Consider the following 6,509-nt stretch of genomic DNA (forward strand, 5'->3'; position numbering starts at 1 on the left):
TTGTTTACACTTTACTCATAACCCTGTCTTTTCGTGGTGCACACTGAAACCTGTGGCCATAGTCCAAGATCACAGGATCTAAGAACTCAGACCAACCTAGAATGAATGTCTCTTCTTTGACATTAACTTGTCCCACGCATAATTGTCCCTTCCAAGTACAATTCCATGTTTGTAACATGTGAAAGCTCACTGCACTTCTCTTCTTTTCTTTTATCTTATTGGTTATTTTATTTATTTGTATTTCAAATGTTATCTCCCAGGTTTCCCCTCCACCAATCCCCTATCTCATCCCCTCCCCCATGCTTCTATGAAGAAGCTCACCACCAACCCTTTCCTGCCTCCCTACACTGGGGCATTGAGTCTCCACAGGGCCAAGGGCCTCCCCTCCCACTGATGCCAGACAAGGTCATCCTCTGCTACATATGCAGCTGGAGCCATGGGTCCCTCCATGTGTACTCCTTTTCTTTTCTTTTTTCTTTTTTTGTTGGATTTTTAATTTACATTTCTAATGTTATTCCCTTCCCTGGTTTCCCTATAAGCTCGCATCCCATGCCCCTCCCCTTCTGTTATAAGGGTATTTGCCCTCCCCAAACACACCCTCTTCCTGCTATCCCACCCTGCCATTCCCCTCTAGCCTTGGCAGGACCAAGGGCTTCTCCTCCCATTGGTGCCCAACAAGGCCACCCTCTGCTATATATGCAGCTGGAGCTGGGTGTTTTGTTATTCTAAATGAATTTGCAAATTGCCTTTTCTAACTTTATGAAGAATTGAGTTGGAATTTTGATAGGGATTGCATTGAATCTGTAGATTGCTTTTGGCAAAATGACTATTTTTACTATATTAAACCTGCCAATCCATGAACATGGGAGGACTTCTTATGAGATCTTCAATTTCTTTCTTCAGGGACTTGAAGTTCTTGTCATACTGATCTTTCACTTGCTTGGTTAGAGTCACAGAGAGGTATTTTACATTATTTGTGACTATTGCGAGGGTGTCATTTCCCTAATTTCTTTCTCAGCCTCTTTATCCTTTGAGTAGAAGAAGGCTAATGATTTGTTTGAGTTAATTTTATATCATATAAAATTTATATATAAAACAACTGTTTATATATAAAACAACTTTACTGAAGTTGTTTATCAGTCTTAGTAGTTCTCTGGTGGTAATTTTGGTGTCACTTAAGTATACTATCATATCATCTGCAAATAGTGATATTTTGACTTCTTCCTTTCTAATCTGTACCCCTTTTACCCCTTTTGTTGTCTAATTGCTCTGGCTAGAACTTAGAATTGAACTGAATAATTAGGGAATAAGTAGGGAGAGAGTATCTAGTCCCTGATTTTAGTGGGATTGCATCAAAGTTTCTCTCCATTTTGTTTGATGTTGGCTACTGCTTTGCTGTATATTGCTTTTACTGTGTTTAGGGATGGGCCTTGAATTCCTCATTTTTCTAAGACTTTTACCATGAAGGGGTGTGGAATTTTATCAAATGCTTTCTCAGCATCTAATGAGATGATCATGTGCTTTTTTTCCCTTTGAGTTTGTTTATGTAGTTGATTATGTTGATGGATTTCTGTAAATTGAACCTGCCTCCCTGGGATGAAACCTACTTGATCATGATGGATGAGCATTTTGATGTGTTTTTGGATTCGGTTTGTGAGAATTTCATTGAGTATTTTTGCATCAATATTCATAAGGGAAATTGCTCTGAAGTTCTTTCTTTGTTGGGTCTTTGTGTGGTTTAGGTATAAGCGTAATTGTGGCTTCATAGAAGGAATTTGGTAGTGTTCCCCCTGTTTCTATTTTGTGGAATAGTTTGGATAGTATTGGTATGAAGTCTTCTATGAAGGTCTGATAGAATTCTGCACTAAACCCGTCTGGACCTGGGCTCTTTTTGGTTGGGAGATCTTTAATAACTGTTTTGATTTCTTTAGGAATTATGGGATGGTTTAGATGGTTTAAATGATCCAGATTTAACTTTGGTACCTGGTATCTGTCTAGAAAATTGTCCATTTCATCCAGATTTTCGAGTTTTGTTGACTTTTGTAGTAGGATCTGATGATTTTTTTTTAATTTTTTCGGATTCTGTTGTTATGTCTCCCTTTTCATTTCTGCTATTTTAATTTGAATACTGTCTCTGTGCCCTCTGGTTAATCTGGCTAAGGCTTTATCTTGTTGGTTTTCTCAAAGAACCAGTTCCTGGTTTTGTTGATTATTTGTATAGTTCTTTTTGTTTCTACTTGGTTGATTTAAGCCCAGAGTTTGATTATTTCCTGCCTTCTACTCCTCTTGGGTGTATTTGCTTCTCTTTGTTCTAGAGTTTTTAGGTGTGCTGTCAAGCTGTTAAGGTACGCTCTTTCCAATTTCTTTTTGGGGCACTCAGAGTTATGAGTTTTCCTATTAACACAGCTTCCATTGTGTCCCATAAGTTTGGGTATGGTTGTGCCTTTATTTTCATTAAATTCTAAGAAGTCTTTAATTTCTTTCTTTATTTCTTCCTTGACCAGGTTATCATTGAGTAGAGTGTTCTTCAGCTTCCATGTATATGTGGGCTTTCTGTCATTGTTGTTTTAATTGAAGACCAGCCTTAGTCTGTGGTGATCTGATAGGATGCATGGGATTATTTCAATCTTCATGTATCTGATGAGGCCTATTTTGTGACTGATTATATGTTCAATTTTGGAGAAGGTACTGTGAGGTGCTGAGAAGAAGGTATGTTCTTTTGTTTTAGGATGAAACATTCTATAGATATCTGTTAAATCCATTTGGTTCATAACTTCTGTTAGTTTCTCGATGTCTCTGTTTAGTTTCTGTTTCCATGATCTGTCCATTGATGACAATGGGGTGTTAAAATCTCTCACTATTATTATGAGGTGCAATTTGTGCTTTGATCTTTAGTAACGTTTCTTTTACGAATGTAGGTGCCCTTGTATTTGAAGCATAGATATTTAGGAATGAGAGTTCATCTTGGTGGATTTTTTTTTTTTTGATGAATATGAAGTGTCCTTCCTTATCTTTTTTGACAGTTTTTGGTTGAAAGTCGTTTTTATTTGATATTAGAATGGCTACTCCAGCTTGTTTCTTGGGGCCATTTGCTTGGCAGATTGTTTTCCAGACTTTTACTATGAGTTAGTATGTGTCTTTGTCACTGAGGTGTGTTTCCTGAATGCAGCAAAATGCTGTGTCCTCATTACGTATCCAGTCTGTTAGTCTATGTCTTTTTATTGGGGGAATTGAGTCCACTGATGTTAAAAGATGTTAAGGAATAGTGATTGTTGTTTCCTGCTATTTTTGTTTTTAGAGATCGAATTATGTTTGCATGTCTCTCTTCTTTTGGTTTCGTTGCAAGGAGATGACTTTCTTGCTTTTTGTAGGATGTAGTTTCCCTCCTTGTGTTAGAGTTTTCCATCTATTATCCTTTGTAGGGCTGGATTTCTAGAAAGATAATGTATAAATTTGGTATTGTCATGGAATATCTTGATTGGTCCATCTATGTTAATTGAGAGTTTTGCTGGATATAGTAGTCTGGACTGGCATTTGTGTTCTCTTAGGGTCTGTATGACATCTGCCCAGGATCTTCTGGCTTTCATAGTCTCTGGTGAGAAGGCTTGTGTAATTCTGACAGGTCTGCCTTTATATATCTTACTGCTTTTAATATTCTTTCTTTCTTCCTTCCTTTCTTTCTTTCTTTCTTTCTTTCTTTCTTTCTTTCTTTCTTTCTTTCTTTCTTCTTTCCTTCCTTCCTTCCTTTCTATCTTCTTTCTTTCTTTTTCTGCATTTGGTATTTTGACTATTATCTGACAGGAGGAATCTCTTTTCTGGTTCAATCTATTTGGGGTTCTGTAGGCTTCTTGTATGTTTATGGGCATCTCTTTTTTTAGGTTAGGGACGTTTTCTTCTATAATTTTGTTGAAGGTATTTCCTGGCTCATTAAGTTGGGAGTGTTCTCTCTCTTCTATACCTACTACCCTTAGTTTTGCTCTTCTCATTGTTTCCTGGATTTCCTGGGTATTTTGGGTTAGGAGCTTTTTGCATTTTCCATTATCTTTGATGGTTGTGTCAATGTTTCTATGGTATCTTCTGCCCCTAAGATTCTCTCTTCTGTCTCTTGTGTTCTGTTGGTGATGCTTGCGTCTATGACTCCTGATCTTTTTCCTAGATTTTCTATCTCCAAGGTTGTCTCCCTTTGTACTTTCTTTATTGTTTCTATTTGCATTTTAAAATCCTGGATGGTTTTGTTCAATTCCTTCACCTGTTTGGTTGTGTTTTCAGGTAATTCTTTAAGGGATTTTTATATTTCCTCTTTAAGTGCTTCTACTTGTTTCCCTGTGTTATCCTGTATTTCTTTAATTATTCTTGTATTATTTATATATGACCTTCTTAAAGTCATCTATCATCATCATGAGATGTGATTTTAAGTCCAAATCTTGCTTTTCCAGCGTGTTTGGATATCCAGTATTTGCTTTAGTGGGAGAATTGGACTCTGATGATGCCAAATAGTCTTGGTTTCTGTTGCTTAGGTTCCTGCACTCACCTCTCGCCATCAGGCTTGACCCTCCTGTAAGCCTGTGTATCAGCACCCCTGTAGACCTGTTGTCTTTCAGCCAGATCTGTGAACAGAGAGGTACTCCTGGGTTTGTATGTCCTGAAGCCTCCTGGCAAGTTGCTTGGAGCAGAAGAGTTGCTCTTACCTCTGCTCTCAGGTGTGTCAACACTCCAGGCAACTGGCTTTCAGATCTGGGTACAAGCAGAAACCAGAAGAGTTCTGCCCCTGACTGCTCCTATGTTCCAGTATCCAGAGGGCACTAGGCAGGTTCCTCTAGGACCAGGAATGTGAGCAGACGTGACGTCTCCCCTGAGCTCTCAGGATTGTCCATTGTTCTGAGAGTTCAGCTTTCTCCTCCATGGCATTTGAGTACAGAGAGCTGTGGGAGAGGTTCACCTCCGGGCACAGGCAGAAACCAGAAGTGTCCTGTCTCAGACAACTTCTGCCTTTGTGTGTCCTGAGGCTACCAAGCAAGTTCCTCGGAGCAGAAGAGTTGGTGTTACCTCTGTTCTCAGGAGTGTTGACTCCAGGCCGTATACTCCTTTTCTAACCTATGCAGCCCCATCTATTCTACAAGGGAGGGGCAATTCTGTTTTTAATTATAACTTTATTATAACTCTCTGACAAAACAAGTAAACCACTTCCTTAAACTTTCTATCAAGTACTCCAACATCTTAAAACTGTTTAGATCAAATCCAGAATTCTGTGAAATCATCAATTCATCTGAACACCATTATCCATGACAGTTCATCTTCTTGTTGACCTTCAGGAAACTTGCCCAACAGAGTGGGCAATCCCCAAGGAAGTAATCACACCAGGCTACAGGCAGTGAGATCTCCCCATGCCCAATCACACCATGGCAGACATATGAGGACTATAACAATGACAAGCATGAGAAGGTCCAGCAGAACCAGAAGCAATCCTGGGACAAAGCTCAGGGGCTGTGCCTCTCCAGGGTACATGCATCATAGTTGAGCAAAATGGTGGGCAAGCTCTAGGAAGCTCACTTGCCCACAGTAGCTCCTCTTGCATGGTGCCTGACACTGCAGCATTGCTACTCACTACTGCCACATTGAGCATGTTAGCCGTGACTGACCACATGCAGCATTTAGATATTCACAATATAGGTCTGTGAGGCCACTTTACCTGTATAGGTTATGTAAACAGTTATGAGACTCTGTCAATGAATATCGTTACACTCCTGTCAGTGACCCTTCTTGATTGCTGTAAAATGATAAATCACGAAATAAAATAAGTAACTCCAGGATGTTTCAACATGAGCCTGGAATTGTAAAAGAACTTTAACCTGATATTACTCTATATATCCATGTGAGAGTTCTGTAGACTCTCCTAGTCAAAATTTTGTTGCATGATATATTGAGGAATGTTTTTTATGTAATTTTACGATATAAAAATGTGTTCAGTGGTTGTTGTATGAATTTCCCTGGGGAGATATGAACAAATGTCTATTCAGTCCACATGACATATCGAAGAGAAGATTCCACTTAAATCTAGCTTGAGGAACTGGTGAGTTTATTGCTGTGATTAAAAGCTAGGTGAAGGATAACGTGGCATGGATAACACAGATAGCAGTGCCACTAAGCATCCTACCCAGTGTGGTGATGTCACCTAGCATCCCACCCCAGCATGGGTGATGATCATAAAAGCTGTACCTTGAGAGCCCTCTGTATAACCTGCAGGCAGCTAGACCTATCAGGGCAGTTGTTTCCTATTTTTATAACCTTGGGGATGGGACTTGTAAGTTTCAGGAGTGGCCCACAGAATCAACTAATCAAGACCCATAGGGGCTCACAGATACTGAAGCAACAGTCATGGAGCCTCTGATCTGAGATAAGTCCTGTACATATACGTTACGGTCGTGTAGCTTGGTGCTCTTGTGAGTCTCCTAACTTGGAAGTCGGGGTACCTCTGACTCTTTTGCCTACTTTTGGGACCCTTTTCCTCC

This window comes from Rattus norvegicus, chromosome 18 (assembly GCF_021556685.1).
Source record: "Rattus norvegicus strain SHRSP/BbbUtx chromosome 18, alternate assembly SHRSP_T2T, whole genome shotgun sequence".
In the NCBI taxonomy this organism is placed as follows: domain Eukaryota; kingdom Metazoa; phylum Chordata; class Mammalia; order Rodentia; family Muridae; genus Rattus; species Rattus norvegicus.